The 12594-nt window shown below is 46.2% G+C and overlaps 1 protein-coding gene across 1 annotated transcript in view; it reads left to right on the top strand.

The window, feature by feature from the left end:
• LOC132586700 (F-box only protein 6-like) overlaps nt 1-12594 on the top strand; it is a 106379-nt gene that overhangs the window by 62502 nt on the left and 31283 nt on the right.

Below are 12594 nucleotides of genomic sequence, written 5' to 3'. Positions count from 1 at the left end.
GGTTAGGGTTAGTGTTCAGAACACACTTATGTTCGGGTGAAAAATTGGGGTTTGGTTTAGGGTTGGGTAAGATGTATTTTTGATATCACACTGAATGGTAATACTCTTGATGGGGAATATTTTTGGAAGTTTTTCATTCTCCATTAAAACCTATGGGAATCATTACAGTGAAAGGTACGCCACGGCTAGGGGGATGAGTGTCTCCTGTGCTCCGAAGGACCGAAGCAATAAAACGGTCTCAATAATCCGGCGTTTTAAGGGTTAAGTAACCCTGAAGGGTAACTTAACCCTTAAAACGTTGGATTTCAGGAGAAAAATTGGAATCCACTGCTGGGCGCATTTTTGGCACTCCCGGGAAAGGCAGCCCGTCCCTGCGGGCGTGAGGGCCCTTCTGCGACGCCCACGACCGAAGGAATGCGACGGTCTGCAAAATGCTGTCATGTTCTGGGTTGAGTAATCCTGAAAGGTTATCTTCCTGAGAGGTATACTGTCGATAGGGAAAATTTTGGAAGTCTTTCCGTTCTCCATTATAGCCTATGGGATTCATTGGAATGGGTTAGGGTTAGGGTTAGAGTTCAGGACACACTTATGTTCGGGTGAAAATTGGGGTTTGGTTTAGGGTTGGGTAAGATGTATTTTTGATATCACACTGAATGGTATACTCTTGATGGGGAAAATTTTTGGAAGTTTTTCAATTCTCCATTAAAACCTATGGGAATCATTACAGTGAAAGGCAGCCCACGGCTATGCGGATGGAGTGTCTCTGTGTTCCGAAGGACCGAAGCAATAAAACTGGTCTCCAATAATCCGGCGTTTTAAGGGTTAAGTAACCCTGAAGGGTAACTTAACCCTTAAAAACGTTGGATTTCAGGAGAAAATTGGAATCCACTGCTGCGGCGCATTTTTGGCACTCCCCGGGAAAGGCAGCCCGTCCCTGCGGGCGTGAGGGCCCTTCTGCGACGCCCACGGACCGTAGGAATGCAACGGTCTGCAAGATTCTGTCATGTTCTGGGTTGAGTAATCCTGAAAGGTTATCTTCCTGAGAGGTATACTGTCGATAGGGAAAATTTTGCAAGTCTTTCCGTTCTCCATTATAGCCTATGGGATTCATTGGAATGGGTTAGAGTTAGGGTTAGAGTTCAGGACACACTTATGTTCGGGTGAAAATTGGGGTTTGGTTTAGGGTTGGGTAAGATGTATTTTTGATATCACACTGAATGGTATACTCTTGATGGGGAATATTTTTGGAAGTTTTTCCATTCTCCATTAAAACCTATGGAATCATTACAGTGAAAGGCAGCCCACGGCTAGGGGGATGGAGTGTCTCCTGTGCTCCGAAGGACCGAAGCAATAAAACGGTCTCCAATAATCCGGCGTTTTAAGGGTTAAGTAACCCTGAAGGGTAACTTAACCCTTAAAACGTTGGATTTCAGGAGAAAATTGGAATCCACTGCTGGGCGCATTTTTGGCACTCCCCGGGAAAGGCAGCCCGTCCCTGCGGGCGTGAGGGCCCTTCTGCGGACGCCCACAGGACCGAAGGAATGCGACGGTCTGCAAAATGCTGTCATGTTCTGGGTTGAGTAATCTGAAAGGTTATCTTCCTGAGAGGTATACTGTCGATAGGGAAATTTTTGGAAGTCTTTCCGTTCTCCATTATAGCCTATGGGATTCATTGGAATGGGTTAGGGTTAGGGTTAGAGTTCAGGACACACTTATGTTCGGGTGAAAATTGGGGTTTGGTTTAGGGTTGGGTAAGATGTATTTTTGATATCACACTGAATGGTATACTCTTGATGGGGAAAATTTTTGGAAGTTTTTCCATTCTCCATAAAACCTATGGGAATCATTACAGTGAAAGGCAGCCCACGGCTATGCGGATGGAGGTGTCCTCCTGTGCTCCGAAGGACCGAAGCAATAAAACGGTCTCCAATAATCCGGCGTTTTAAGGGTTAAGTAACCCTGAAGGGTAACTTAACCCTTAAAACGTTGGATTTCAGGAGAAAATTGGAATCCACTGCTGCGCGCATTTTTGGCACTCCCGGGAAAGGCAGCCCGTCCCTGCGGGCGTGAGGGCCCTTCTGCGACGCCCACAGACCGTAGGAATGCAAACGGTCTGCAAGATTCTGTCATGTTCTGGGTTGAGTAATCCTGAAAGGTTATCTTCCTGAGAGGTATACTGTCGATAGGGAAAATTTTTGCAAGTCTTTCCGTTCTCCATTATAGCCTATGGGATTCATTGGAATGGGTTAGAGTTAGGGTTAGAGTTCAGGACACACTTATGTTCGGGTGAAAAATTAGGGTTTGGTTTAGGGTTGGGTAAGATGTATTTTTGATATCACACTGAATGGTATACTCTTGATGGGGAATATTTTTGGAAGTTTTTCCATTCTCCATTAAAAACCTATGGGAATCATTACAGTGAAAGGCAGCCCACGGCTAGGGGGATGGAGTGTCTCCTGTGCTCCGAAGGACCGAAGCAATAAAACGGTCTCCAATAATCCGGCGTTTTAAGGGTTAAGTAACCCTGAAGGGTAACTTAACCCTTTAAAACGTTGGAATTTCAGGAGAAAATTGGAATCCACTGCTGCGCGCATTTTTGGCACTCCCGGGAAAGGCAGCCCGTCCCTGCGGGCGTGAGGGCCCTTCTGCGACGCCCACGACCGAAGGAATGCGACGGTCTGCAAAATGCTGTCATGTTCTGGGTTGAGTAATCCTGAAAGGTTATCTTCCTGAGAGGTATACTGTCGATAGGGAAAATTTTTGGAAGTCTTTCCGTTCTCCATTATAGCCTATGGGATTCATTGGAATGGGTTAGGGTTAGAGTTCAGGACACACTTATGTTCGGGTGAAAATTGGGGTTTGGTTTAGGGTTGGGTAAGATGTATTTTTTGATATCACACTGAATGGTATACTCTTGATGGGGAAAATTTTTGGAAGTTTTTCCATTCTCCCATTAAAACCCTATGGGAATCATTACAGTGAAAGGCAGCCCACGGCTATGCGGATGGAGTGTCTCCTGTGCTCCGAAGGACCGAAGCAATAAAACGGTCTCCAATAATCACGGCGTTTTAAGGGTTAAGTAACCCTGAAGGGTAACTTAACCCTTAAAACGTTGGATTTCAGGAGAAAATTGGAATCCACTGCTGCGCGCATTTTTGGCACTACTCCGGGAAAGGGCAGCCCGTCCCTGCGGGCGTGAGGGGCCCTTCTGCGACCGCCCCACGGACCGTAGGAATGCAACGGTCTGCAAGATTCTGTCATGTTCTGGGTTGAGTAATCCTGAAAGTTATCTTCCTGAGAGGTATACTGTCGATAGGGAAAATTTTTGCAAGTCTTTCCGTTCTCCATTATAGCCTATGGGATTCATTGGAATGGGTTAGTGTTAGGGTTAGAGTTCAGGACACACTTATGTTCGGGTGAAAATTGGGGTTTTGGTTTAGGGTTGGGTAAGATGTATTTTTGATATCACACTGAATGGTATACTCTTGATGGGGAATATTTTTGGAAGTTTTTCCATTCTCCATTAAAACCTATGGGAATCATTACAGTGAAAGGCAGCCCACGGCTAGGGGGATGGAGTGTCTCCTGTGCTCCGAAGGACCGAAGCAATAAAACGGTCTCCAATAATCCGGCGTTTTAAGGGTTAAGTAACCCTGAAGGGTAACTTAACCCTTAAAAACGTTGGATTTCAGGAGAAAATTGAATCCACTGCTGGGCGCATTTTTGGCACTCCCGGGAAAGGCAGCCCGTCCCTGCGGGCGTGAGGGCCCTTCTGCGACGCCCACGACCGAAGGAATGCGACGGTCTGCAAAATGCTGTCATGTTCTGGGTTGAGTAATCCTGAAAGGTTATCTTCCTGAGAGGTATACTGTCGATAGGGAAAATTTTTGGAAGTCTTTCCGTTCTCCATTATAGCCTATGGGATTCATTGGAATGGGTTAGGGTTAGAGTTCAGGACACACTTATGTTCGGGTGAAAATTGGGGTTTGGTTTAGGGTTGGGTAAGATGTATTTTTGATATCACACTGAATGGTATACTCTTGATGGGGAATATTTTTGGAAGTTTTTCCATTCTCCATTAAAACCTATGGGAATCATTACAGTGAAAGGCAGCCCACGGCTAGGGGGATGGAGTGTCTCCTGTGCTCCGAAGGACCGATAGCAATAAAACGGTCTCCAATAATCCGGCGTTTTAAGGGTTAAGTAACCCTGAAGGGTAACTTAACCCTTAAAACGTTGGATTTCAGGAGAAAATTGGAATCCACTGCTGGGCGCATTTTTGGCACTCCCGGGAAAGGCAGCCCGTCCCTGCGGGCGTGAGGGCCCTTCTGCGACGCCCACGACCGAAGGAATGCGACGGTCTGCAAAATGCTGTCATGTTCTGGGTTGAGTAATCCTGAAAGGTTATCTTCCTGAGAGGTATACTGTCGATAGGGAAAATTTTTGGAAGTCTTTCCGTTCTCCATTATAGCCTATGGGATTCATTGGAATGGGTTAGGGTTAGAGTTCAGGACACACTTATGTTCGGGTGAAAATTGGGGTTTGGTTTAGGGTTGGGTAAGATGTATTTTTGATATCACACTGAATGGTATACTCTTGATGGGGAATATTTTTGGAAGTTTTTCCATTCTCCATTAAAACCTATGGGAATCATTACAGTGAAAGGCAGCCCACGGCTAGGGGGATGGAGTGTCTCCTGTGCTCCGAAGGACCGAAGCAATAAAACGGTCTCCAATAATCCGGCGTTTTAAGGGTTAAGTAACCCTGAAGGGTAACTTAACCCTTAAAACGTTGGATTTCAGGAGAAAATTGGAATCCACTGCTGGGCGCATTTTTGGCACTCCCGGGAAAGGCAGCCCGTCCCTGCGGGCGTGAGGGCCCTTCTGCGACGCCCACGACCGAAGGAATGCGACGGTCTGCAAAATGCTGTCATGTTCTGGGTTGAGTAATCCTGAAAGGTTATCTTCCTGAGAGGTATACTGTCGATAGGGAAAATTTTTGGAAGTCTTTCCGTTCTCCATTATAGCCTATGGGATTCATTGGATGGGTTAGGGTTAGGGTTAGTGTTCAGAACACACTTATGTTCGGGTGAAAATTGGGGTTTGGTTTAGGGTTGGGTAAGATGTATTTTTGATATCACACTGAATGGTATACTCTTGATGGGGAATATTTTTGGAAGTTTTTCCATTCTCCATTAAAACCTATGGGAATCATTACAGTGAAAGGTAGCCCACGGCTAGGGGGATGGAGTGTCTCCTGTGCTCCGAAGGACCGAAGCAATAAAACGGTCTCCAATAATCCGGCGTTTTAAGGGTTAAGTAACCCTGAAGGGTAACTTAACCCTTAAAACGTTGGATTTCAGGAGAAAATTGGAATCCACTGCTGGGCGCATTTTTGGCACTCCCGGGAAAGGCAGCCCGTCCCTGCGGGCGTGAGGGCCCTTCTGCGACGCCCACGACCGAAGGAATGCGACGGTCTGCAAAATGCTGTCATGTTCTGGGTTGAGTAATCCTGAAAGGTTATCTTCCTGAGAGGTATACTGTCGATAGGGAAAATTTTTGGAAGTCTTTCCGTTCTCCATTATAGCCTATGGGATTCATTGGAATGGGTTAGGGTTAGGGTTAGAGTTCAGGACACACTTATGTTCGGGTGAAAATTGGGGTTTGGTTTAGGGTTGGGTAAGATGTATTTTTGATATCACACTGAATGGTATACTCTTGATGGGGAAAATTTTTGGAAGTTTTTCCATTCTCCATTAAAACCTATGGGAATCATTACAGTGAAAGGCAGCCCACGGCTATGCGGATGGAGTGTCTCCTGTGTTCCGAAGGACCGAAGCAATAAAACGGTCTCCAATAATCCGGCGTTTTAAGGGTTAAGTAACCCTGAAGGGTAACTTAACCCTTAAAACGTTGGATTTCAGGAGAAAATTGGAATCCACTGCTGCGCGCATTTTTGGCACTCCCGGGAAAGGCAGCCCGTCCCTGCGGGCGTGAGGGCCCTTCTGCGACGCCCACGACCGTAGGAATGCAACGGTCTGCAAGATTCTGTCATGTTCTGGGTTGAGTAATCCTGAAAGGTTATCTTCCTGAGAGGTATACTGTCGATAGGGAAAATTTTTGCAAGTCTTTCCGTTCTCCATTATAGCCTATGGGATTCATTGGAATGGGTTAGAGTTAGGGTTAGAGTTCAGGACACACTTATGTTCGGGTGAAAATTGGGGTTTGGTTTAGGGTTGGGTAAGATGTATTTTTGATATCACACTGAATGGTATACTCTTGATGGGGAATATTTTTGGAAGTTTTTCCATTCTCCATTAAAACCTATGGGAATCATTACAGTGAAAGGCAGCCCACGGCTAGGGGGATGGAGTGTCTCCTGTGCTCCGAAGGACCGAAGCAATAAAACGGTCTCCAATAATCCGGCGTTTTAAGGGTTAAGTAACCCTGAAGGGTAACTTAACCCTTAAAACGTTGGATTTCAGGAGAAAATTGGAATCCACTGCTGCGCGCATTTTTGGCACTCCCGGGAAAGGCAGCCCGTCCCTGCGGGCGTGAGGGCCCTTCTGCGACGCCCACGACCGAAGGAATGCGACGGTCTGCAAAATGCTGTCATGTTCTGGGTGCAGTAATCCTGAAAGGTTATCTTCCTGAGAGGTATACTGTCGATAGGGAAAATTTTTGGAAGTCTTTCCGTTCTCCATTATAGCCTATGGGATTCATTGGAATGGGTTAGGGTTAGGGTTAGAGTTCAGGACACACTTATGTTCGGGTGAAAATTGGGGTTTGGTTTAGGGTTGGGTAAGATGTATTTTTGATATCACACTGAATGGTATACTCTTGATGGGGAAAATTTTTGGAAGTTTTTCCATTCTCCATTAAAACCTATGGGAATCATTACAGTGAAAGGCAGCCCACGGCTAGGGGGATGGAGTGTCTCCTGTGCTCCGAAGGACCGAAGCAATAAAACGGTCTCCAATAATCCGGCGTTTTAAGGGTTAAGTAACCCTGAAGGGTAACTTAACCCTTAAAACGTTGGATTTCAGGAGAAAATTGGAATCCACTGCTGCGCGCATTTTTGGCACTCCCGGGAAAGGCAGCCCGTCCCTGCGGGCGTGAGGGCCCTTCTGCGACGCCCACGACCGAAGGAATGCGACGGTCTGCAAAATGCTGTCATGTTCTGGGTTGAGTAATCCTGAAAGGTTATCTTCCTGAGAGGTATACTGTCGATAGGGAAAATTTTTGGAAGTCTTTCCGTTCTCCATTATAGCCTATGGGATTCATTGGAATGGGTTAGGGTTAGGGTTAGAGTTCAGGACACACTTATGTTCGGGTGAAAATTGGGGTTTGGTTTAGGGTTGGGTAAGATGTATTTTTGATATCACACTGAATGGTATACTCTTGATGGGGAAAATTTTTGGAAGTTTTTCCATTCTCCATTAAAACCTATGGGAATCATTACAGTGAAAGGCAGCCCACGGCTATGCGGATGGAGTGTCTCCTGTGCTCCGAAGGACCGAAGCAATAAAACGGTCTCCAATAATCCGGCGTTTTAAGGGTTAAGTAACCCTGAAGGGTAACTTAACCCTTAAAACGTTGGATTTCAGGAGAAAATTGGAATCCACTGCTGGGCGCATTTTTGGCACTCCCGGGAAAGGCAGCCCGTCCCTGCGGGCGTGAGGGCCGTTCTGCGACGCCCATGACCGTAGGAATGCAACGGTCTGCAAGATTCTGTCATGTTCTGGGTTGAGTAATCCTGAAAGGTTATCTTCCTGAGAGGTATACTGTCGATAGGGAAAATTTTTGGAAGTCTTTCCGTTCTCCATTATAGCCTATGGGATTCATTGGAATGGGTTAGAGTTAGGGTTAGAGTTCAGGACACACTTATGTTCGGGTGAAAATTGGGGTTTGGTTTAGGGTTGGGTAAGATGTATTTTTGATATCACACTGAATGGTATACTCTTGATGGGGAATATTTTTGGAAGTTTTTCCATTCTCCATTAAAACCTATGGGAATCATTACAGTGAAAGGCAGCCCACGGCTAGGGGGATGGAGTGTCTCCTGTGCTCCGAAGGACCGAAGCAATAAAACGGTCTCCAATAATCCGGCGTTTTAAGGGTTAAGTAACCCTGAAGGGTAACTTAACCCTTAAAACGTTGGATTTCAGGAGAAAATTGGAATCCACTGCTGGGCGCATTTTTGGCACTCCCGGGAAAGGCAGCCCGTCCCTGCGGGCGTGAGGGCCCTTCTGCGACGCCCACGACCGAAGGAATGCGACGGTCTGCAAAATGCTGTCATGTTCTGGGTTGAGTAATCCTGAAAGGTTATCTTCCTGAGAGGTATACTGTCGATAGGGAAAATTTTTGGAAGTCTTTCCGTTCTCCATTATAGCCTATGGGATTCATTGGAATGGGTTAGGGTTAGGGTTAGAGTTCAGGACACACTTATGTTCGGGTGAAAATTGGGGTTTGGTTTAGGGTTGGGTAAGATGTATTTTTGATATCACACTGAATGGTATACTCTTGATGGGGAAAATTTTTGGAAGTTTTTCCATTCTCCATTAAAACCTATGGGAATCATTACAGTGAAAGGCAGCCCACGGCTATGCGGATGGAGTGTCTCCTGTGCTCCGAAGGACCGAAGCAATAAAACGGTCTCCAATAATCCGGCGTTTTAAGGGTTAAGTAACCCTGAAGGGTAACTTAACCCTTAAAACGTTGGATTTCAGGAGAAAATTGGAATCCACTGCTGCGCGCATTTTTGGCACTCCCGGGAAAGGCAGCCCGTCCCTGCGGGCGTGAGGGCCCTTCTGCGACGCCCACGACCGTAGGAATGCAACGGTCTGCAAGATTCTGTCATGTTCTGGGTTGAGTAATCCTGAAAGGTTATCTTCCTGTCGATAGGGAAAATTTTTGGAAGTCTTTCCGTTCTCCATTATAGCCTATGGGATTCATTGGAATGGGTTAGAGTTAGGGTTAGAGTTCAGGACACACTTATGTTCGGGTGAAAATTGGGGTTTGGTTTAGGGTTGGGTAAGATGTATTTTTGATATCACACTGAATGGTATACTCTTGATGGGGAATATTTTTGGAAGTTTTTCCATTCTCCATTAAAACCTATGGGAATCATTACAGTGAAAGGCAGCCCACGGCTAGGGGGATGGAGTGTCTCCTGTGCTCCGAAGGACCGAAGCAATAAAACGGTCTCCAATAATCCGGCGTTTTAAGGGTTAAGTAACCCTGAAGGGTAACTTAACCCTTAAAACGTTGGATTTCAGGAGAAAATTGGAATCCACTGCTGCGCGCATTTTTGGCACTCCCGGGAAAGGCAGCCCGTCCCTCCGGGCGTGAGGGCCCTTCTGCGACGCCCACGACCGAAGGAATGCGACGGTCTGCAAAATGCTGTCATGTTCTGGGTTGAGTAATCCTGAAAGGTTATCTTCCTGAGAGGTATACTGTCGATAGGGAAAATTTTTGGAAGTCTTTCCGTTCTCCATTATAGCCTATGGGATTCATTGGAATGGGTTAGGGTTAGAGTTCAGGACACACTTATGTTCGGGTGAAAATTGGGGTTTGGTTTAGGGTTGGGTAAGATGTATTTTTGATATCACACTGAATGGTATACTCTTGATGGGGAATATTTTTGGAAGTTTTTCCATTCTCCATTAAAACCTATGGGAATCATTACAGTGAAAGGCAGCCCACGGCTAGGGGGATGGAGTGTCTCCTGTGCTCCGAAGGACCGAAGCAATAAAACGGTCTCCAATAATCCGGCGTTTTAAGGGTTAAGTAACCCTGAAGGGTAGCTTAACCCTTAAAACGTTGGATTTCAGGAGAAAATTGGAATCCACTGCTGGGCGCATTTTTGGCACTCCCGGGAAAGGCAGCCCGTCCCTGCAGGCGTGAGGGCCCTTCTGCGACGCCCACGACCGAAGGAATGCGACGGTCTGCAAAATGCTGTCATGTTCTGGGTTGAGTAATCCTGAAAGGTTATCTTCCTGAGAGGTATACTGTCGATAGGGAAAATTTTTGGAAGTCTTTCCGTTCTCCATTATAGCCTATGGGATTCATTGGAATGGGTTAGGGTTAGAGTTCAGGACACACTTATGTTCGGGTGAAAATTGGGGTTTGGTTTAGGGTTGGGTAAGATGTATTTTTGATATCACACTGAATGGTATACTCTTGATGGGGAATATTTTTGGAAGTTTTTCCATTCTCCATTAAAACCTATGGGAATCATTACAGTGAAAGGCAGCCCACGGCTAGGGGGATGGAGTGTCTCCTGTGCTCCGAAGGACCGAAGCAATAAAACGGTCTCCAATAATCCGGCGTTTTAAGGGTTAAGTAACCCTGAAGGGTAGCTTAACCCTTAAAACGTTGGATTTCAGTAGAAAATTGGAATCCACTGCTGGGCGCATTTTTGGCACTCCCGGGAAAGGCAGCCCGTCCCTGCGGGCGTGAGGGCCCTTCTGCGACGCCCACGACCGAAGGAATGCGACGGTCTGCAATATTCTGTCATGTTCTGGGTTGAGTAATCCTGAAAGGTTATCTTCCTGAGAGGTATACTGTCGATAGGGAAAATTTTTGGAAGTCTTTCCGTTCTCCATTATAGCCTATGGGATTCATTGGAATGGGTTAGGGTTAGAGTTCAGGACACACTTATGTTCGGGTGAAAATTGGGGTTTGGTTTAGGGTTGGGTAAGATGTATTTTTGATATCACACTGAATGGTATACTCTTGATGGGGAAAATTTTTGGAAGTTTTTCCATTCTCCATTAAAACCTATGGGAATCATTACAGTGAAAGGCAGCCCACGGCTAGGGGGATGGAGTGTCTCCTGTGCTCCGAAGGACCGAAGCAATAAAACGGTCTCCAATAATCCGGCGTTTTAAGGGTTAAGTAACCCTGAAGGGTAACTTAACCCTTAAAACGTTGGATTTCAGGAGAAAATTGGAATCCACTGCTGGGCGCATTTTTGGCACTCCCGGGAAAGGCAGCCCGTCCCTGCGGGCGTGAGGGCCCTTCTGCGACGCCCACGACCGAAGGACTGCAACGGTCTGCAAGATTCTGTCATGTTCTGGGTTGAGTAATCCTGAAAGGTTATCTTCCTGAGAGGTATACTGTCGATAGGGAAAATTTTTGGAAGTCTTTCCGTTCTCCATTATAGCCTATGGGATTCATTGGAATGGGTTAGGGTTAGAGTTCAGGACACACTTATGTTCGGGTGAAAATTGGGGTTTGGTTTAGGGTTGGGTAAGATGTATTTTTGATATCACACTTAATGGTATGCTCTTGATGGGGAATATTTTTGGAAGTTTTTCCATTCTCCATTAAAACCTATGGGAATCATTACAGTGAAAGGCAGCCCACGGCTAGGGGGATGGAGTGTCTCCTGTGCTCCGAAGGACCGAAGCAATAAAACGGTCTCCAATAATCCGGCGTTTTAAGGGTTAAGTAACCCTGAAGGGTAACTTAACCCTTAAAACGTTGGATTTCAGGAGAAAATTGGAATCCACTGCTGCGCGCATTTTTGGCACTCCCGGGAAAGGCAGCCCGTCCCTGCGGGCGTGAGGGCCCTTCTGCGACGCCCACGACCGAAGGAATGCGACGGTCTGCAAAATGCTGTCATGTTCTGGGTTGAGTAATCCTGAAAGGTTATCATCCTGAGAGGTATACTGTCGATAGGGAAAATTTTTGGAAGTCTTTCCGTTCTCCATTATAGCCTATGGGATTCATTGGAATGGGTTAGGGTTAGAGTTCAGGACACACTTATGTTCGGGTGAAAATTGGGGTTTGGTTTAGGGTTGGGTAAGATGTATTTTTGATATCACACTGAATGGTATACTCTTGATGGGGAATATTTTTGGAAGTTTTTCCATTCTCCATTAAAACCTATGGGAATCATTACAGTGAAAGGCAGCCCACGGCTAGGGGGATGGAGTGTCTCCTGTGCTCCGAAGGACCGAAGCAATAAAACGGTCTCCAATAATCCGGCGTTTTAAGGGTTAAGTAACCCTGAAGGGTAGCTTAACCCTTAAAACGTTGGATTTCAGTAGAAAATTGGAATCCACTGCTGGGCGCATTTTTGGCACTCCCGGGAAAGGCAGCCCGTCCCTGCGGGCGTGAGGGCCCTTCTGCGACGCCCACGACCGAAGGAATGCGACGGTCTGCAATATTCTGTCATGTTCTGGGTTGAGTAATCCTGAAAGGTTATCTTCCTGAGAGGTATACTGTCGATAGGGAAAATTTTTGGAAGTCTTTCCGTTCTCCATTATAGCCTATGGGATTCATTGGAATGGGTTAGGGTTAGAGTTCAGGACACACTTATGTTCGGGTGAAAATTGGGGTTTGGTTTAGGGTTGGGTAAGATGTATTTTTGATATCACACTGAATGGTATACTCTTGATGGGGAAAATTTTTGGAAGTTTTTCCATTCTCCATTAAAACCTATGGGAATCATTACAGTGAAAGGCAGCCCACGGCTAGGGGGATGGAGTGTCTCCTGTGCTCCGAAGGACCGAAGCAATAAAACGGTCTCCAATAATCCGGCGTTTTAAGGGTTAAGTAACCCTGAAGGGTAACTTAACCCTTAAAA

The sequence above is a fragment of the Heteronotia binoei genome, chromosome 18 (assembly GCF_032191835.1).
Source record: "Heteronotia binoei isolate CCM8104 ecotype False Entrance Well chromosome 18, APGP_CSIRO_Hbin_v1, whole genome shotgun sequence".
Lineage (NCBI taxonomy): Eukaryota > Metazoa > Chordata > Lepidosauria > Squamata > Gekkonidae > Heteronotia > Heteronotia binoei.
Note: the sequence above shows the minus strand (reverse complement) of the source record. Positions and strands in the feature narration are given on the sequence as shown.